At 34.1% G+C, this 23,297-nt stretch overlaps 1 protein-coding gene across 1 annotated transcript in view; it reads left to right on the top strand.

Moving 5' to 3' along the window:
- Window positions 1-616: 616 nt before the first annotated feature.
- Window positions 617-23,297, top strand: part of Src64B (Tyrosine-protein kinase Src64B) — a 71,251-nt gene continuing 48,570 nt past the window's right edge. The window contains exon 1 of the mRNA XM_073091697.1: window positions 617-907. The gene's annotated coding sequence lies outside the window, so the exon portion shown is untranslated. The remainder of the gene's footprint in view (window positions 908-23,297) is intronic.

The raw sequence follows: 23,297 nt of genomic DNA, 5'->3' as shown, positions 1-23,297 counted from the left end.
GACCACATAGCTTTTACAGTAATGCAATTGTATCCTCAAGCCAAATGTTATTTGAATGTTTTTCAGTAGTGAATAGAGCGGTCCTAAACATTCCGCATAATGTTATCTGACCATTCTTGTAGCTCTATCTTTACCGACCCTCACCCTTGTTATGCTTCGTAGAGTTTTGTTTCTCGTTCATTTCCATCCCTTGTTTTATTGTTTATTGTTATTAGTGGTATTGTCAACACATGCCATCTTTTTTTCTTTCACGTTTTTAATAACTATTATTTTCTTTGGAGAATGTATAGCTTTTAGTACTATTTCAATTTGTAAAGTATAATGTTTTGGTCTATTTATGTATAGTCGTTCACTTTGATTTTTATCATGACTATAGCATTTCGATACAAATTGAACGTGGATCTAAAATTACTTCGTGTGAGCGGGCGTTTCCCTTTCTTTCGAAAGTCGCGTCAGTTCATTCTAATATCATCAGCGTTGTATACATTGGTTATCATATCAGAGTGTGACACAAGGCTGGTTCGACGCCTCGGAGCGTTCGACGCGCGCGCCCCCTACTGCGCTCCCCCCGCTCCGACCCCCGACATGCCCCCGACTGATGCAGTCTCTATTCAAATGCTGAGGGAGCCGCACGTCGCTTGTCCGTGAAAAAGCTTCTCGTGTTCGAGCTTTGTCTATGATTTATAATGAAGTGTTATCTGTTTTCTTATATTACAATACAATACAAGCGCATTTAAATCAGTGCCTGTGGTTCAGTGTTTTCACATCCGTTCTGTTTATTATCAGCGAACGGTCAACGTTAACGGTTTTATTAGTGCCAGTATCTTCTATTTAACTAAGTTCGTGATAGTGTTTACATCATTTGCCGGAATGTCTCTGAGATTGTAGGATCTTTATAAATAAAAAGGTAAGTTACAAAGAATTGTTATGCTTTGTTTTAGTTTAATTTTTACGGTATGAATAGACCATTGTTTGTGAGTGTCGAAATTCCTGCTTTCACTTTCTTTCGCATTAGCTTAATTAATATTAGTGTCTAAAGAGATTATAAGAATTTTATAAAAATGTAACCAAGCAATTAAGGTAATATTATAACCAATTTTAATTTGAACAATGAGCCGTCTAAAATGTTAATTAGTTGATTCATACCTATAATGTTTCTTGCCATCTATGATGACATAAATATTTAATTATCCCACAATGGCATGGGGTGGGATGGCGAGTGGAAACGAGACAGCTATACAACCATACAATTTGAGGGGCTGCCAGGCATCCAGTCCATGGCTACAATAGAGGGATTTCCGTGAGAATATTGTGTTTCGGCACTTAATTCAGTGAATACGGGATGGCTATTGAATTAAACCTTTACGATTATTTTTAATACTATACAGATAGCTTATTTTTTAATTTACCTATATCTTGTTTAATTACAACATTATTATGTGACGTCCGGTAATCATGATCCCTGAACGAACCCATATCATTCAAGTTTTGACATCCCAAGACTAGTTTGGACATGTTCAAAATGTTATCTCTAAGTTACATGGCTTAACTTTTATTATTATTCTCCAAAATATCAAACCCTACTATCAGACTACTACGGAAAGTGGTCAAGCGTATCAAATTTAAATTTGTTTTAAATATTTGGTTATTTGTCACATCAATGTTAGTTTAACTTTTAATGTGCCTTTTGAATGTCAATTCCATTCATTCCACGTACATACACTTTTGATCGATGCACATGCCTTGTGGTATTTTTTTTTGTTGATTATATACCAAGTGTCTTCATATCGCTAACCGAAATATTATTATGTTATTGGAAAATTTATTTTCTGGAACAAAGTAGGTGTAATTGATTTGTAAAAGCTATGAATTTTTCATTGTTGTTGTTTGAAAAGGCTAATTCTTTTCACGGTTACATTTCCATTTATCGATTCATTTCGTCATATACCAAGATATTTTCTAGTACATGTACAATATATTCAATTAAAGTATGTTTGGCATTTATCTTGTAATGAGACCAGTATTATTGTTTGTACTTTTTTAGTTTTTCGAGTTATTTTAGGTTACTTTTGTAAGTATTTCTTTATAGAAAGGCGTTTTGTTAAATCCATCGACCGTTGAAAGACCAAACAATGATTCTCACTAACATCCACCGAATCAGAGAGCGTGAGCTATGTTACACTTACTTTCATTTAAACTTTAGAAATCATACTTTCAATGGTATTTACCGGGTTTACGTAAATTTTATGTAACAACGCACATTGAATTGTTTATGTGAGAAATTTTATTTTTGAATGTTTCAGTTTTATCAGATTAGTTTATACATTTTGCATCCTAACTTAATCTTAGTGCAATGAGGTAAAATGTTTTAATTTTAACTCTTTAGAAATGATTACTATATTATATTTTGTCACCTCGGTACGGTACTTACAATTGTTCGAATTGTAATTTAATGTAAGAATTCTATTCCAAAAAAATTTCTTGCCAATACTTGAAATCCTATCAGCCATTTTGCCTGTTCCTAGAAAGGTGTTCCAAATAACAGCCTCCTATATGAACTACTTTTGATTCCATTAAGTTTTTCTTACCTCCTGTAAAAACTGAATTCATACAAGCTTTTATGAAACTGAGGTAGATCTCTATTTAAAATTATATGAGAAGATCGTGTGATATTAATGTTTTGGCAATTTTAGAAGTACTTAAAATTAAAACGTGCGTCGTAGTCATGACGAAAGGCTGTTGTGCAAATATACGGGTAATCGCAATCGTGTTTAATTCATTTCTCATGTACCTATTAGCGTTATCGTGATCGATAGGTATTAGTGACGCGGCCTAAATGAATATTAAGGCTGCGTCTTACGTGAGCGATTCAAAGCGAACGCGATTGAAATCAAAATCAAGAATTCTTTACAGATATTTTTTTTAACCTCAATATAATCTACCACCATTTCGGAAGATGTGTTGTTTTGGAGATCAAGCGGCGAAAGAAACTCTATAACACAATCTTTTCATAATTATTTCACCGATCCTTTTAATGAATAAAATAACTTTTATATCAAAGTTAGTATGTTAAGAAATATATCGCAAGCGAGTTGGCTATAAATATTCTGCCTAGGCAAATGAATGATTTAAAAAAAAATGTTTGTAAGAAAACTAAATCTATTTTCTTATAAAAATTACGCTTTCCCTTAGTTTGTCATATATCATTCATTACTTTACAGAGTTTGATCCTTATAAGCGACATTATATATTTTAAAAATTTTAATTACTTATGGTCTGGCCAGGATATTTTTAGTAAAACCACTTGCGCTGTATTTTTTACATACTTACTCTGATATAAAATTGTTTTCTTGCATTAAACGGATGGAAGGTCGTACCTACCTAATTCGAATCTACTACTAGTACGAAACTTCAGTGGGTATCCACTACCACAGTATAAGGATTATAGATATTTGTACGGTGCCACTACTGTACGTTTATATTTTATAAACGTTTATATGTCCGCGCCACAACGCGTTGCGTTAGCGTCAAGATCACTTGCGTTGGACTTGATATGGAACAAGACTAAGCTATAGGCGTTATCTGCTTGTAGGATTCTTTATCGCCTCGTGTCGGATATTTCGTTAACGAACCGTGAAGCGGTGACGTACTGTAAATCGTTGTTGCTTAAACAGACATATGATGTCTGTTTAAGCAACAACGATTTAGATCGGTTGTTTTTATGCGGAGTCTTAACTTCTTGAAGACCCGGTTGTTATGTAGGCAGTAAAAACTTATCGGAGGCCATCGGCTGTCTTGTTATCTACAATGAAATGCTTAGGCCTTCATTTTCTGTTGTTTTAGTAATGTTAAATTGTAATTAGGTCCGTTTATATTATTGATGATTTTGGAATGGTTAAATCGTTAGATTTTCAAAATGAATAATTTATATAGATGGATATTGTTGTACAAAGTTATCATTTATTGCTATTGCTTGTCATCTTCTGGTCATAGCTTATCTATCAATGTCTAAGTCTAAAGTTCTGAAGAAAAGCATATTCTTAACGTTTTTATATACTCAAAAGGAACTACTTGATGTATGATAATTTATAGCTTCGTTATAAACGCACCCATAGGAATCCAAGATGGTTGCGTCCGGTGACACCGAGACTCACTTAAACCGTGATTAAATTATTATTTATGGTTGTGGAACGCGAGAAGATTCTCGGATTGTAATATGAAGATTGACTCGTGCCATTAGACTTGCTTAGCTTTTATTAAGTGAATAGTTTACTTGCGATTTTATTAGGCATTTTCTGTTTAAAATTCGTGTTGTGATACTCGTCTGTTGAGCTATCATACTTTGAAAAAATACTATTCATTTTTCGGGTATTATGCACAACCCGAAATATGGATATAATATTTACGGGAGTTCCATCGTCGTCAACCATATTGTCCTATTGCTGGTCATGTTTTGGCACAGTAGGAGTGATTTAGGCCAAATGTGGATTAGTACGACTTCACAAATATTAGCGATTTTTTTATAGATGTGAAAGATCAATCTGATATTGTGAAAGAAATTTAAAGTAGAAATCTTTGTAGTCAAAGGCGACAGCACTGTCACACTACTACTGCTTTATGACAGAGGTAAAAGATGATATGTTCTCTTTTTAAAAGGTCCAAATTTAGTACTTAGAAAAAGTTACGCAATTCTTAGCAACCTCAAGCAGGATTAATGCAACACTACAGATAGTCAGTGTTGTGAACTCAATAGGAGTCAGCATCAGGTGTCTGTGAACAGCAGACTTAACACCAGATGTGCTATAGCTTGTTTGTTATATCCAATGTAACAAAATACAGACAGATGTTTAAATAAAATTAATTTGTATAAATAAGTGCCATAAATTAATATTAATAACAGTGGAGTGTTCGTTAAACGAATCGCTTTAATAGTTAATATCTCGAAATCCGTTACTCAACTATAATGGCATTAATTTGCTTTATTGTTGCGGGAGCAATCTCTCACAGCTAGTGTCGCCATGATTCTGAGTGTGAATGGGAAAACCTGATACTATTGAAAGGCTATTTTCTGCACCTTAAATATCACTTCACTATCATATTACTTTCCGTTTTCGAGTTTCTGAATGAAGCTGTTGTCAATAATTTTATTGCTGATTTCTTTTACATAGATTCAGAATATAACGTTAATTATCCAAAAAGCCATATTATCAAGCTCACGGAGCACATCGGTAGAATAAATTGCTCGCTTCGCAGCAATTTTAGAAAATTAATTCTGTCTTTAAATTGTATGAACTGTTTATAGACTAGATCGATTTTAATGGAATAAGGACTAAATATTCAATCAAGATAAGGACTTTGAATTAATTGCATAGAATTCTATTTAGAGTGACAAAAGTTTTGAAAGTTCTTATAACTGCCATGTTGCACTCGATGTACAGACACGCGAAGCTTGCAATAATTTTATATGACACGAATAAGACGCTCGAAAAAAATAATGCGTGACATAAATCTCACCCGAAGGCTTGTACCATAGCACAGTAATGTTATTCACCAGAATACCAAAAATCTTTTTCCCGTCCCATTTTTTGTAACATGCACAATGGCCACACTACACAGTCAATGCAGAGGACACTGACCCACGCTGTCTCATAGTTCCGATTTACGAGCCCCGTTGACATCACTTATCAACACTAAAATGTTTGTATGTACATTACATACATAGTACATGTTTAGTGTATGTAGCGTAACATACATTTCACAATGTGGGTATACCACTATGCTCCATTTTCGTATTGACTTTACAGCGATAAGAGTAGGGACTTTGTATCCATACTCCTTATCTTCTAATCTGTGAAAAAGTAAACGTGCTCTTGAAATCGATTCAGCCAAAAAAACTGACTAACAGACTTTTTTATGTTATGAACTATGGAGACGTGCTTTAAGTGTAAAATGTAAGCCTCCATAGTCGCTAGTAGCATTTTATTTTTATAAATATTTTTTTTATTTTTATAAATAAACGCTTTCTACACTCACAGCCCCACACTAGGATTTCCTGTGTCGTGGATGCCATGGACACACACATAGATAAATACACAAACACCCAGGCCCAGAAACAGAAATCTAAATTGATCATTTAGATATCTGTCTGGCCGGGGATCGAACCCGGAACCCTTTGCGCTTCAGACCACGGGGTCGTGAAATACAATATAATTCGTCAACGTCATTACACAATAAAGTGATAATATTTAATTTGAGGCTTTATTTTACCCGTCTAAAGTCTTTACTATAATATTATTTCTTAGACTGCTTCTAAAAATGTATTAGGTCCCTTTGTTTTGTCGTCAGCATTATTTACAATGAAACATTGACATCATTCAATGCTTATCAGCTGTAAATATTTATTGTCCGATATCACAATATAATTGATTTGTATTGTAATGATCAATAGCCACTTTTTCATAACAATCAAATGTTGTGTTAGTTTGTAATTTGTATTAACAAACAAATACAGGTCTGTGGTGTTAATATTCTCATAAATTTTATGTAAGTACTTTATTCGTATTAAATATGCACCAGAAATTAGATGGATTGTTCTCATATCAAAAAATAAAAGTAGACATGAGTTAATAATATCAATTTAACTAGCTGACCCGGAAAACGTGTTGCCATATAAATAAAAAACTGTTAAGGGTGAACAACTCTTATCACTTAGGGGTGTGAAAAATAGATAGTAGTTGATTCTCAGACCTACTGCATGCATGCATGCACATTCGCGTATAAAATTTGGTGAAAATCGGTAAAGCCGTTTCCGAGGAGTACAGTAACTAACATTGTGACACGAGAAGTTTATATATAAGAAGATGGTAATAGAAAGAACAATATGAAAACGGGTTACGGTCACTCAACGAGTTATAACCCTTGGCTTAATTTCTTTAACAAAACTAACTTCAAAAACAATTGAGGGCGCGAACGAAAAGCAAATGAAATTAGTAAAGCAAACGATCTTACAAACGAGTGTTGGCTCACACTTTCTTCCGCAATTATTTCATTAAAGTTCTTCTCTTCTTTTGCACAATTATCTTTAATTATATCCGGTAACCGACGTAAAGTTACCTCATTAGCGGTTATGAAAATTAGTTACTGTAATGTAACTGTAAGATTATAATAATTTTACGCGTACACACTAGTTCATGTCGTTATTGATATTCTACATTATTTATTAAAATTGATTAAAATTGACGAAGGTACAATTGACGCAAATATTGCAATAAAAGAAATTACGTAGAATATATGAAGTTCAACGTATGTTTCGTTATTTCAATACATTTTATGTATAGTGAATAGTAGTTCATAGAAATTAGCGATTTATATATATCTTTTATTTTTCTTGCATTCGTTCGGAGTCGTTAACGTGAGCCTTAATTGTTATATACAATTTATTTATATTCTAAGTACCCGTAGATATTTTTAAGATATCCACCATATTGACATAAGTGATGTAAACATTTAAATCAAGTATCTTTTACTTTTTTAAATATATAAATATAAAAGTAGCATAAACACAGGCGGACGGTCGGATGACCTAGTCTTAATAATAGGCTTTCAAAACTGAACCTTAACAATAAGACTAAAATCATAGATTGTGTACGTCAATCAAAATGGTCGATTTATGAATTTTACTTTGTCATGACTTTACAACCATACAAATGCTCTAGATAAAATAATAAATAATTCCATACATCCGCTTCTTTACGATCAGTAGTTTTCTCCTTATGTTATTCTAGCTTTTTACCGTGTTGCTACTGACGTGGAACAGAAACTTAAACACATCATCATACAATCGTATCTTTACCCGACTTTTTAGAATAGGTTCATATTTATGGAAATGGTTCATACCCTACCTCCGTATATATCATTCCTTCCTTAATATTACTAAGATCCACTCATACATCACATTCCATGAACAGCGTTAGGTATTCTTAATTAATACTGGAAAATGAGCGTCGAAGCCTTCAAACAATCGGATCAAAGGCCAGTGACCCGTCTGTTTAGTTGTTGTCATTAATATTTATGGCCCGCGCACTCTTCCACCTACCGCTTCGGGGAAGTAGACACTTGAATGTTTGTCCACTGCACCTCTCCATTTGCCTCAAGTACGTGTTAATTAACAAAAAGATAACATTGTTGGTGTGCTTTCTGACGAATGAGTACGCATAGTCTGTATTGTTTGAGAATGCCGCTGATGATCGAAGTATCGCATGACTTAGACTCTACTTCTTTTGTGTACCCTTTGCGTATACTTAAATGCTTTTAAAATTGGAACTCAAGATAAAATTAACGGTAACTCACGTCAAAATTGTCAGTACACAATATCGTTATACAAATATTGCCCAAAACTTGAGATCGTAAACCTTTGAAGAAGATAACTGTCGGCAATCAAGCCGAATGTTATAAAAATCTCGTGTCGTGTGACGAAACGCAGACGGTTACTGATGTATGGGCTCCACGACGAGATACTGTGTCGTATCGCAGTCCCCACTTCCTGCCCACACCTCAAAGCAGCATCAATTTTGTATGGAAATAGACGGAGGTGTTCCACGCAACCAATCTTTGCATCTGTATTATATCTATGGTCATATTTCCAGCGAGCAAAGGTATTGTATGCACTGTTGTACTGCATTGTTTTGTATGCACTATAGTACCTGGAACTATTCATAAAACTTGTTCATCGAATTGATATATTCATTCATGTTTGATTTCACAATGCAAAGTACCCTTGTAAAAATGTTACTCTTAATCAGTATGGATGTCATTAACGTTTACAATTAAGTAAGTACGATCAATGACAGGCGGACGTAAACCGTCGGTAACTTGTTGCGAAACCAGCGAGCTTCCACGAACACTCCTGACCCTTCGTACGCCGTCAGCATCGGTAATCTTGACACTAATGTATCCAACGATACATACAGTGTACATACTATACCCACTTCGTAATCAACTAAGTTGTCGCGATCAAGAGATCGGAGATTTCTCGGAGAAAGCCAACGGTATATTTCGGCCAACTGAGACATGCGAGATGCTTCAACTGAGATGCCTATTATAAGATTAAAATACGGTTGGGTGCGTTTGATTTCTTATGACAAGGCCTACTTTGTTTAGATGGCTCAATGTCGGTTGTCAGTCACCAAGACGAACTCAAGGTTCGCCATTATTGATGTTCTGTCGATAGATTCGGCACACATCATTAACTATAACGCAATCGATGGTTAATGCTGGTTCTCATTCAGAAAGATATTCAATCGTTTAGAATCTCAATTTGAAGGTCTATAACACGTATCATATAACTCGAGTTGAGAATGTCGTAATGTAATTTCAATTGCCTGTGATTTCTCCAGATAAGGTGTCGATAGCTTGCCAAGGTATATATATCTCATGTTTGCTCGAATTCATCTTAAGTCACGTACGAATGTTAATGTTATCATTATACGCTATATTTATTTAATTAGTGGAGGAATTTAAAAAACCAGAATCTTAAAAAAGTATAATTCATTTTGTACTTTTGTTCCATCCTTGATTCATTATTTCTGTCGTTATTTAAAAAAACATTTTCCTATGTCAGTAATGAGAGTGAGCACATCATTATTACCTTAAAAGGTTTGTCTCTCAAGCGGTTTTAAAATTTACGTAATTCCCTAAACGTACAAAGATACATCAACCTAGTAATTGAAATATTGCGTCACGCTATTTTAGGTAATGAAAAAACGTTTCAACACGGAACATTTGAAGGCAGTCATCATTAATGGACGCATAATTATGCACGTGACGTCACGCAGCGTCGGCTCTAATGATAATATACTTCATAAGCACCAAGATACGGAACGGAAGCGACGCTTCCTACAGGTAGTGCACGACAAGAGATTACAGATATTACTACACTTGTTGATCGTCGTGATGACTCTCGGAACTATGAGTAATTACGGGGCAATCTATGTAAGTATGGTACTGTGGAGGCCGTCGAACACATTGAAAACATTATTTGCCATTAGGTGAACAGTCAAGGACTGGCGATTGTAGGCAACACTACTACTGATTGGAATCTGACCTCTCAGAATATTCAAAATTACCTTTTGATTCAGTGTTGATCTTTAATAACAAAAAGTCGATGGGAGAATGGGTAAGGCAAGGAATAACAAAGGCACTGTAAATAAAAAGTATTTTTCCACGGCTTGTGATTTTACTCCTTTGTTAAGAGTACGGGAAATTTGTATTTTTATCGTACACCAGGGATCTAAAAAAATATGCAATGTTTTAAAAAGCAATATACAAATATGTATATCAAATCTTAATTTTCCAATAGGAGATTCGTGAACACTTATTTTTAGTTTTAGGCATTTAAGAATCTTGATTAATAAAGAGCAAATGAGGCAATGTTTTTCTGTTTCCAACATGTTATTTTGACATTTCAAAAGACCATTTTAATACTGTGGAATTGTCACTTATCCTTAGTTCTTGGAATTATGTGAAAGATTGTTTGATAAGGTGACCACAGAGTCAAGTTAATTCCGGAGGCCATTTAACATAATATGTAAAAAGAGCATGGTAGAACTTAGACATCTGTATAGTCCTGGAATCCAACTTGTTTCTAAGTCATAGCGGTATTTAAGAAAACTTAAACATCCCACGAGCCAAATGTAATGATCCATCCGATCACAAAACCGTTGCCAAAAATGTTTCACGGTATTCCTGACCCCAAACAAACAGGTTAGGTCAGTCACTTTCTTGAGAAATTTTAAAGAGGTCAATAACTTGGTCCTATGAGTCATCATTTGTTTATAATAGACATCAAGCCAACAAGTCAATAGCATTTTGACCAATACATCAATAACTAGTTATTCCTAGGCGCAAATCGACAACGAAGGTCTTCTATTAATCTTCTAAGGTATTTCTGCCGCTAAGCAGGAGTGGTACCATTTCTGTTTACGAGTGCTTTTGATAAATGTAGTAGTATATTACATTACTGCAACACATTTTGATTTGATTTGATTTGATCTTTTGACGTTTTACGTATTGGCGATGTTACATCGAACTTTTCTTTCTTTCTAATTTACATTAAAAACAGTAGGCCATGATATTATTGATGGTGTACAAATATTTCTGCAGAGACTCCCAATACTATTACAAATTTGTAATCATACTTCACTTATATTGTCTGTGTAGTAGGTAATCAAATCAGCATATCAGTCGGGTGTGGTGACAGTACCACATTATAACATGTGTCTCCATCATGGGTTCGTTATTTTCACATAAAAAGTAACTTAAACGTCACTTGCACTTTTGGTTGGCATACATGTATTAACGGATCAAGTCGGCTTTATGAATCAAATCAAACTTTTATTACAGCATTGGCATCGTGATCCAATTTCTGAAGTTGTAGGAAAATTTTAATGAAGTTAGCACACGCTGTATGTTTGTTTTGTTGCTGATTTTCCTGTTTTTTTCCTTATAGGGATATTTAATTTAAATGTTGGACGTAATCCGAAAAGTAATTAACAGATTCAGAAGCAGGATCTTTCCTCATTACTTTAATATCCTCTTTGATTCTACAATTAATACGCGTACTAACGTGGACTAATTGGTCAATCAAGAGGTGGGAACTAGCGGCCGGTTAAGTTCAATTAACGCTCCAGTTTATTCCATTAGTTAATCCGATTCATGTTCGAATTAATAAAACGAAATGTAAGGTGTTTGTTGTATCGAGCATAAGCCACGAATAAAGAGTAATGACGCAAGAGTACTAAACAGTTATTGACTGGATTGTTGACTTACGCGCGTTATTAATAGTCAATCTGTCCAATGTTTTGGTTACCAAAGATGGATATTTGACAAATTCTTAATTCTGAACGTTGTCAAATTTCGATCTTTGTTAGATATAACTGGATAGATGGATAAAGGGCGTTTATCGATACAATAACATCAACATCGTCTAAATAAGAGCTTGTAAATGATATTAGAGGAAGACTGTTAAGTATTCCTTTATTTACTTTCACTTTATATGTATATCATACATCTGATGGCATTTTATTGACAAAATGGGTTAAAGCCGTAAGAATACAGCTAAATGCCCACGCATTTCAAGTGAGATGATTGCCTTAAGTAAGCATGATCACGAGATGACTGTTGTAATAAAACATACGAGCTCCGAAGCAACGATACGGCCTATAAAGTTTCTATATTTAGAGAACCTTTGTTATTTTCAACAGCAGAATCACTCACCATCGGTGAATGATCGAAAACTACTTTGTCTTAAGTGGTTTAGTTTTTGCTTGCGTACGTTTAACGAGCAAAAACATTAGGGAAATCAGTTGCCAAGTTATGTCATGTGGATACGTTATTTTACGGATCGAAAGTACTTAATACGATATGATTTAACCTCTTCTTATACAACCGTTATTATCTAAAATTCTTTTTCTCATCTATTGTCATTTCATTACTAGTACCTACGTCTTTTAAAACTATTGTATTTTAGGACAGAAAATAAGTGTCTTAAATAAGTTAATGGCAATTGTGGCAAATAATAGTTCCAGCTTTTATCTACCCTGTCTTGTCTAACTGACTGACTTATAATAAACCACTTAACCTCGACCTATTAACTGAAATTTTGCATAGACGGTTTGGTTTGGATGACAATATACGATTAAACTACTGACGTCACTCTAAATCTAATATGGCAGGCCAATTAATTTTATGTACGCCCATGATATGAGTATCAAATAAAAGCGTTTTCTAAAGAAAAGTCGAAAAACAAATAAAGTTATTACACTCTTCTATTCTAAAACACTTTATCATAATATTTTTTTAAATACTTAGAAAAGGGAAAAAGCACTCGACGCTGCGTGAGTAATCAAGGATTTTATTTATGTTTTCTTGAACAAGCTCTTAGTTCTACACTGTCCTGGTTTTCTTTAATAAAGGCGACACTGTCTTCTCATAATGGCTATTGTAAAATTCAACCAAGTACCTTTAAAGCGATAATGACCGCGTTACAACTTAAGTTACTATAATTAGATCCGGAATTAGGAAATTTATATCGAATTTGTAAACATTTTGCCAGGTTTTTATATGATATAGATTTTAATTTGATAGATTTTAATTTGATAGATTTTAATTTGTATAGTTTTTATGTAATAGGGAGCAAAAACGTAATATGTTTTAGACCCAAAATCCGCGTCCTACTTGATTGATGATCACTTCAATTTAAATGATAACGGTAATAATTATGGATTTAGTAAATATTTTCATTAATAACGAATAAAGTTACGGTTGACAACGTTAATAACTTGCAACCATTTTCATAAAATGATAAATTCACTTTTCTCCTTGAATCAATTGAACCAAGTTAACGTTAAGATTTCTGACCAAAATTTAATACTACTTTGCTAACATTCTATTTACATGGTTCCCTTTTTCACAGTCTAATATACGAGTATGAATACTGAGAATACCTTACGAACCTCACTCAAAAACAATTTCTAATACATCCCTAGAACACGTATTTCACAATCTGTGCCAAAACACCAGACCGTTGTAAATGTTAAAGCACTATAATTTATTGGATGTTTGCTCGATTTGTAATATACCTTCCACCTGGTTCACTGGATTCCCAATCAGGATCAAACTATTTCTGCCGACAATACCTCGGTATTCCAATAATGAAAACTAGTGTTCATTGTTCAACATGATATTCGATGTCCTCTGCTCCGTATAGAAATTCTTGGACCAGAAAATTGATTTGTAATAGCCAGGCGATAGAGATTTCTTGCTCTGTGATTCCACTGTTGAATGAGTATTCTTAGCTTCTTAAGTAAAATTCTCTTCTATTGTAATTTACTATGTTAGTAAAGCTGTTTCTAACATTTGTACACGCATGCATGTCCTAGCTTAGAAAATTTATGTAGCCTCGGCAACTTTTAAAAGTTTTCAGATTTCTTAAGTGATTTCTACATTTTAGTGTCTTAATTTGAAAATGTGAATTGAACCATCGTCTCGCCAAAGCAAATATTCATATATTACAACAGTGCCTATATTTGTAATATTCCATTGATTGCTTTTCAATGGCAATTCAGTCCTTTGTTTTATTGTGACGTCACGAGGCGATGCCCACTGAAGATGTGATCATTAAATTGAAAGGTCTATCGTTAAAGCGAATAAAGTTAATGATGCGTTACTTCTGTGTTTGGATTTAAGAGCATTAATCCATCGTCTTGGTCGTTACATGCATATACACATCCTATCCATATATATTTATATAGATCAGATTTACGTTACTTGTAAAACAAATGTGTTAGACACCATGGTCTAAACACAACGTAAATTACGTTTTTTTTTTATTAACATTAACCAATAATAATTCGGCAGTCTGATATATTTCACAATTCATGGTAGAATACAACGAACAACATTTATAAGTCCTTTAGTAATTCATGTTGTTCTTCATATCATATTCTCGTCGTTCATCACCTTTAAAATAAACCCGCTACTCTAAAATTAAATCCTAAAATAGTATAACGTTAAACAAGCTCTTAACACACTGGTAGAAAATAGAAGAGCAGGCCCTAAAACTTGACTACCGGATCTTGTAACGTAAAACCGTTGTTCGTCACAACAAAGTCCCACGCTTTCGTCGAGCTTAAAATAATATAATCCTCCTAAATGGACTGTACATTACTAAAGTGCTCATCATCCCATCCATATTTCATTTTGGAGAGGACTTCAAAGGACTTCAAAGGATTTGGAACTATCCACCCGTTTTAGGCGAATGCCCGAATTCTACTCATTAATTAACACGCACTGTTATGATTGAAATGTGAAACGTCCCGTTTGAAGTCCCACGAATGGTAGGTGTAAAAATAGATCGACAAGGGGAGGTAAGTAAGCTGTAAGTTCTCGTGTTCGATGAGGAAATAAATATAATAACAGCTTAAATGGCTAGAAATCTCGAAACGACTTATGAATTGATGAAAGTGATGTCATTATAATTAACTATACAATATTTGCCTGGCAAAGATAGAAATTTCGAACATTCATAGGCAAAACTTTGGATACATTAATTATTAATAACAACGGACATATTTATAAGATTAAAAATAGTGGCGTTGGAAAGCTTAAAATGCAAATTAGATCGAGTTTGAATAGCACTCAAGCGTAAACGTTACTAATAGGATGCAAAGAACAACCTGCCGTCTCAACGGTACCTTGATAAAACATCATAAAGTCGGGATGGTATCCGATGTTTGTGGTGCGCTGACCCCGTGATGTGCCCGTTAAATGTAACGAACGCTTATGTCTCGAACATTTCTTACCCTTTATTCACACTTGGCTTCGATTTAAATTCTCTTTTTAGTAAAACAGCGCTGTGTTAACTGATGTCGGATAATTCGAAGAAATTCGAGCATCGTGCTCACGGACATGGTAATGTTTAAAACTAATGCTTTCTTTTATCACCTAAGGAAAAGGAATTAGAAGTTAATATCATTGTAATAACATGATTGGAGTAAAGCGCCTACTGTAAGGTTAATCTTATATAAGAGTATATCTCTTTGTCGATCTATAGAAGACGTCGGTAATACGCAAAAAATATTTATTTAATCGAAAAAAAATCTTAATCGCTTTCAATAACGTTAGTCATCTGACGTCACGTCTATAGCCTCATTGATTGATATTTATCTATTTGTCATTGTTTGTTGCTGTAAATTTTAGTGAAACACATAAAGCATCATAATACGGACATAGTAAGGTTAAATACTAATGCAAAATCATGTTGAATCTCCCTTTCTGTTACTTTCACTTTTAAGGTAATTTTTCAACGCTGGGTCAGCCCATGCCCATTACTTTTGGTTTTATTTCAAAGAGGAGCATGAACAACTCAGCGGAATTATGCCATTCTGCACCGTCGACTTTCAACAGATCTTAACCCAGTAACCTATAAAGCTTGAAAAATTTAAAAGGCTCCAACAACCTACTAACTGTATGGAAAACTACGGTAGCCATTCCGCTGGAGTTTTCAGTTTCATTTTCAGTGTCTTTGAGGATCATTATTTTAAATGATTTACATCACAAATTGCGACGTGCTTTCGTGCCATTTTGTGGTTTGTTTCGCGATATTTTGTTTGGAATTTTCAGCTTGCTGGCAGGTTTTATCTGGTGATATAATCATTCCTTGCTTTACTTGAATATAGCGTAGAAAATGACTATTGGCTAAATACGTTATTTGGAAAACTTTAACTATAATAGTTTTAATTTGCTATTCAAGCATGAAAACGTAAAGTCTGAGTTATGTGTTTTTCATAGAAAAAAGTTTGATTTTCATTAATGATGAATTATGATAAATTATATTCGTTATCGCTTTTAGAATTTCATTGCAGAGATTGATAACCTGGGTTTTATTATCTTACTAATCAATTAAAATTTTATCAGTTTAGGATTAGAATTGTTATGTTTCAATTATCTAATTACAATTACATCAAATAATTAAATTACGTTATCATATGCTGCGTCTAATCACGTACAAGAAGTTAATGTTTATCTTGTGTTTGTCCATATGAAGATCGCGTCAGTATAAATGCCTTGCATGCCTTTAATGTTAAATAAGTGGAAGTCATATTATTTATTACACCTAATTTACTGTACCTTATTTAAGCAAATAAAGATTTATTATTAACACTAAAAAAAAAAACATATTTTCTCACAAAGGATATAATAAAACTAGATTATTTGTCGAGTTCTCTTATATATTACTTTTACTAGATCTAGTCTTACAAGTTCCATATTATTTATGGAACTTCTAAGACTGACAATTCTTATGTGCCTGTCACTCGTAAGTTTGTCCAAGACGAATAATATCATCCATTGTACATAATTGTTGGCGTAACTAGTCAGTTGGTCAAATTTGTCAATGTAAGTTTGTCTAACTTGGTCAAAAATTTGGAAAGATACATCTGGTAAATCTTAGCAAAACATTCATCAGGTGTTAGGCATTATCTAGCAGTTTCTTGGGTATTAACCACTTCACTACTATGGATTTGGACGATCAACTTAATCGAAGCTCTTTTAATTCTTCAAAGAGTTCCTTTTTTCACTCAACTTGCAGTCGCTATCATTCACACAATCAGCCAAATTATTGGAATCGGCCTTTCGTTTCAACTCGACGGCGTCCGATTAGTAAATCGGTTTGTGCAATTTGCATGCATATCGAAATGGTTTGCTGAAACGTTCACGCAGAATAGATTGCTATTGCCAATCGCTCCTCGTGGATTACTTTAATCCACTGTAAGATGTTAAAAATATTGTTGTGATTATTGAAGCAAACAGGCTATCAACCCGTCTGATGTCAATCCGACGCTGGCAATTTTTGAAATTGTGACAACAATCCCATTAAAAATATGTATCCATTGTTTCCTATTTTAGTTAGATCATATCTATATTTATAGAATTTCTTTCAGTTCAGTCCAATAGATTCATATACTTATATACGTATAGGATATACGAGCATCGCTAGTCCGCTACCTAAGTTTTTGTCATATTGTCTTTGATTTGTACCATAAGATTGTCTGGTAGAGATCGTTTGTTAGCGATAAGGCCGTCTTTGGTGTACGTTTCTCTTGTTCTTTTATTGTATTTTTGTTTCGATGTAGGTACAATAAAAAGTTATTAGTATTGGATTTTATTGTACCCATGAGGATTAAGTTAGGACCTCTCACACGTATATTAAAGCTCCCAACTGAATATCCTGTTCTATCCCATACTATAACAAATTATATCATATCATTGCAACACTGCTGTTTACATTAACTCCAAGATTGTAAGTAACCTAATATCATGTTTCTAGGAAGGAAGATTACATATTTCACATGTTGGTCCATTTAAATGTGCGATATGAAAGTTGTTGTTATTTGCACTTTCATACAAACGTTTGAATACAGAATTTACAGTGGAGCTATTGTAAAGGGAGATACAATGTAAATTTATCAAAATTATTCCTGACATAACGCGATATCATTTTTCATGTCGTAAATCTTCATAGGCAATGGTGACCAGACGGGACGCACTTGTGTAGTTTTAACAAGACCCTCATTTTTCCGACAGCAATGTTTCAGTTCAACGAGCAGAGAGGCACTGTAATTACGCACTCAAAGGCATTCATGTTGCCATCGTGTCCCGACTGTCTCAGTACTTGTCTTCTCTTCTAATATAATAATAACGAGATTCCCCAGTGCACCCCCGTGCGTATACTTACGTGGTGCTTTCATAATTAAGGCAGACAATAGTTTGAACAATAGGCGATTTTGAAAATGATTTTTTGTTGCCAAATCACTAAATATCATTATTGTTTCTAATTGATGTCAAAGGGATCTTTTTCGTGTTTACAACTCTTAGAGGTACTATCATCTTACATTTATAGAATAATGCAAAGCCAAAAGTTCGAAGAAAAGAGCTTTATCTGATCAATTTGGAGCTTACATCCCTAACCGTAATACGATAAGGACCACCAACAATAACTTAGCAATATGACTTATGAGTCAGCCCACAATCGCTGTGACCCTGCCCATTAACTCTAAAGATAACTAACAGGTTCACTGCCCAGTTATCGTAGGCAGTTCTGAGTAAAATGCGATGCCTATTAGCCTCGAACGAAGTGGCCGAGACTCGATGGCACCCTGACAGCCCTTTAAGTCAGTAATTATTTAACGTTCACAGAGGAGTTAAGAGTTTGTCAATAAGATCTCTAACTATTATTCTTTACAAAATGTTTCTTCTACGACAAATCTCGCTTGGAAGTAATCTTAGAAACTTGGGTATATTGGAAGTAAGAATATTCATAATAATGAAGGCTTCATCATCTTGATCAATCTACTTGTAATTGTCCCAGAATAAAAAGGAATATAATTGACAATCAAGGTATAAGAAATTAAAAAAATGCCTCCTCATTTTTCTCGTACTATTCTTATAAAACTGATTTCCCGTCAAACAGTCACGAAATTCAGTAATAAGGCAAAGTTATCTAGGACAACCTAATCGAAAGAAAAAGAAAAGCACCGTTCGAACGAGGAAACATAATATTCCTAGTAATTTATAGCCAAAGTCTTAATAATGTGCGCGTTGTAAACTCCCATAAAACTGCTCGAGTTTCCCCAAACATCGCCTACACACAAAACCCAAACTTAATTTGTGTTTTCTATAACAACGTGTAAGAGGTTTACGTATAAAGTTTCAAACATATTAGCAGTTGTGGATCAGTTTCACTACTAATGTTATTATATTTTGTATCGTGTATGGGTTTTGTCCGTTACCATACACCTAGTATGGTAATGGATATTCTAATTGGTAGAATGGTCGGCAACATAACAGCTAAAAATTATGTGTTAAAATCTATGTAAATCTCCCACATATTCCAAGAGTTCCACACACAGGTTTCATATGTGGATCTTCAAATATTGTACAAATCCATCTTTATCTATATTTTGATTTGGCAATACTGATCCAAACACATTGATCCAATCCACATACTTGTAAATAAAGGGAATCCAGGCTACCTGACCTGATTAGAAGAACAGGAACAAATTGACGATTTGGCAGTCGATCAAATGTCTGATAGAACTGTTCACTACGGTTGCATGTTAAAATAACTAAGATATACGTAGTTATGAGCAATCAGGAATTTATTACATAAACTGATATACAAAAAAATAAGCATATATATGTAATTGGAATTCTACCATATTACAATTTACGATTACAATCCCAGGACGTTCCTATTCTATTCCAGGTTGGTTTGATTTGCTAATATGAGTAAATATAGTATTTATATATATTTTAGGAATGGGTATGAAAAAAAACTATATGATAAACATTATCTGCGCTACATCCTATTTGGGGTCGATTACATATGTCCATGAGCGGCAGTAGCCACTTACCATCAGGTGGACTGCATGCTCGTCTGCTACACCTATATTATAAAAAAAAACTTCGCATCTAACTACTAAGGATCAGTAGATATCTTATTTTTTTGCGAAAATATTAGAAATATGTTATTAAAATGTTGGCAAATGTGAAATTATGCTATATTCGACGATATAAGTGACTTCTCTTGACACCAGTGTTTTTGATGGGTCTTGTCTGAACTATTCTAGCTCTAGTGCATTTAATGGAGTCTAGACTAGATTCTAGTACGACTTATTTTTAAAATATTTCACAGATATATTGGAAATACGAACCAGTGAGGCAATAAATTGAACTATCGAAAAATCAAAACTTTTTATCAATTCTGAATTGTTTTCATTTTTTAAGAATATTGGATACTGTGTGAGTAAAATGTAGAGATTTTTTGTTTTATTTATCAAATTGTGATGTTAACTATAGGTAACGTTAATTTAACAAAGTCTAACAATAAAATAGTAATATTATTATTCAGTTCCTGTAAGTCTTGCGTATTAATTTGTTCCAAATAAATATTTCCACCTCCAATGCGATAACAATATATTCCTAGAACTCTACAGCTCGAGTAATTCTCGATCGATTTACAATTTCATGAGTCATAAAATTGTCTTCTATTATTTCACTGGAGGTGAATTTACTGCAATTTTGATAATCTACTGTATTTATGATTCACTTAATTGAATAATTTTCAATTTGATTGTTTCTCGTATAGATTTAACTAATTTAACTTACTGTTAATTTATTTTCAGGTACGAATCATGTGACTGCTGTCTAAGATTGGTAAGCTTTTCTTCTTTAAGAAAAGAGAAAGATATGAAGATATAAGTTTTGGTGCTGATGATATAGTAGTAGTTACTATACATTAGACTTTATAGTTTCAAGAATTATACTGTGTTTTTCGAAGTAAACTCGACTAGTTTTAATGATCCAGTCTGCGCAGCAACCTTGATGCGATAATCTATAATCACAAAAATAAACACGTTTTTGTGATTATAGAATGTGTCCTTCATTAATTTCAGCGACTGTTTATTACTTAGCTAATCGTATAGCTATTGGCGGTTTCGACAAACGCTTATCCTTTAAATCCAGCATTGAGATCCATAGCCGTCGACGTCTATTTATCATTCGGAGAAACACGTCTCCGGCTGCTAACATTTATTTTACAAAAAGGAGAACCATTTTCATTTTCATCATAAAGAAAAATCTCACCATGATTTCCACTCCGAACGTTTAGTCGACGCGGAAATGTAAACCGACAAAAGTAATTCAATTCAAGTGCAAGTTTTAATTGCACTGCTAGCATCCACTCGCTCGGGAGAAATCCTGCAGCAATGATAGATCAAGATTTCTGTAGCTTCGAAACGATTACCACTTTTAATAAGATCCTTATTACTTTTTTATTTACATTTTTTAATTGCTACAGAAATTTTATGTGTTATGTCGTATTAATTCTTTTGTGATACCAGATTATCTTCAGAAAGCTACATTTCTTACTCATCCATTGCGACATGATTAAGTTTCGAATATGAGTTGATAAGAACCTTTAACATTAATAACGGCTTCCTTATAAGGATTTTGTGACGCTAGTCACAAAAAACTTAAACTTTCCTGATCGATTGCCCTTACCCAATAGTAAGCCACTTTTTATTCCCTAGCGTGCTTAAAGTTCAAGCCCTTCGAACAGCTGGTCGTTACTCACGAAGAAAAACGCGGGCCTTCAACTTTCACGGCTAGCGGCCATGTTAACGAACTGTACGATATTGAGTTTCCATATATTTTTTGCCAAAGCTGTTTACGATAATCTCTATCCTCGAAAAGGCTGTAGATATTCAATTTACCTGGTTAGCCCTGCGTGACGCGTTTACTGAACGTGGATCATCGACCTCCCATTCCTTGGTTAACGAAAGCCTACGCAGTCTTGCCTTCCATGTGAGGACTTCGACCTTTATTATTTATGGTATAATAACTCCAATGCCTCATACTCATTTTATTCGTTCAACACGACGAATATTAACGAGGGCATTTCGTATAAGGGATATTCGTGAAGGTATTTTGATGATAATTGTATTTTGAAAGCCCTTACTGTCAGTGGTCTACGAATTCAGCTTGGATTAGCATTTTGTCTCCTAAAATGAAATAAATACAATTTTCCTTCTTACTTTTCTGTGTATTTAAATCGTTATGTCAAATTTAGCAGTATCCAACACCATAAAAGTTACACAGAAAATGTTACAATATTAAAGAGTAGTTCTAGCCAAAATAATGTTTTAAGTTTCGCCTTGTAATAAAAATGTTTGAATACATCGTAATTGCCCAGTAAAGTAATTCTCCAAATCTATTTCTAAGTTGAACAAAGGAAGTTTCCACAAAGCACGATACAATAAATCGAAACGTAACGACCCGTGATAAATGACCACGAAGAAATTACTTCATAAACGCCGTTCTGTCTCAAATTACACGTCTCCCTCAGAATTACGCATCCAAAGCTGTTAGTAAGACCGTTCGCAATTCTTCAAATCGAGGGGCGGTAATGGCGCCCTGTCGAACGCACGACAATGGCGTAGCTGATCCCCGTGGACCCGAAGGCGATGCGTTCGGAATTAATTGTAGTTATTACGCAACTATCGGCCAGAATATACTGGCTTGGTGCCGGAACCTCGAATGACCCGGTTTCCCACGTGTTCTCGCTTATATATTTCTGACAATTCTACTAAGTGTAATTGATTTTATCACCTCTTACGCATTTCGCATTTAATGTTTTATGCGAGAGCTTTTCATTGTAATGTTACTGATTCTTAATTGATTACACTTGTTAATTGATAGATTTTGAATTAAAAAAAAGATTTGGTTTTTAGGCTTAAGACGTTCGTAGGTTGACCTTAATTTCATACAATAAAGATTACGAAATTTGTAACACTAGTTTTTCACCTTTGGCAGTCTAGTTGTTTATCATTATTGTCTAACAATTCCCGTTTATATATATTATGTATAAGTTATGTACATAGCATTTGAGCTTGAACTAAGGACCCCTCGCAATTCTTTTGTGTCCTAGCTGACCATGTCATTATAAAGGGCAATACGTTTAGAATTAATTGCAGTTGTTAAGCAAACTACCAGTCATTTGGTTTGTTCGTAGTGTGCGAACTTTGTCCAGGGTTCCCACGTCCTTTCAACTCTGCTGATTGATTTAAGGACATGGTTACACAAAGGTAACCATTTAATTGAAAGACACAAACAAAGGCAGCTCTGGGATGGCTCATTAAGTGCTTGATGATTCTTGGCTGACCTTTGGATGACGTCCTTTG

This window comes from Epargyreus clarus, unplaced genomic scaffold (genome assembly GCF_041222505.1).
Source record: "Epargyreus clarus isolate Ecla_fem2 unplaced genomic scaffold, WU_Ecla_fem_2.2 ptg000034l, whole genome shotgun sequence".
Classification (NCBI taxonomy): Eukaryota; Metazoa; Arthropoda; class Insecta; order Lepidoptera; family Hesperiidae; genus Epargyreus; species Epargyreus clarus.
Note: the sequence above shows the minus strand (reverse complement) of the source record. Positions and strands in the feature narration are given on the sequence as shown.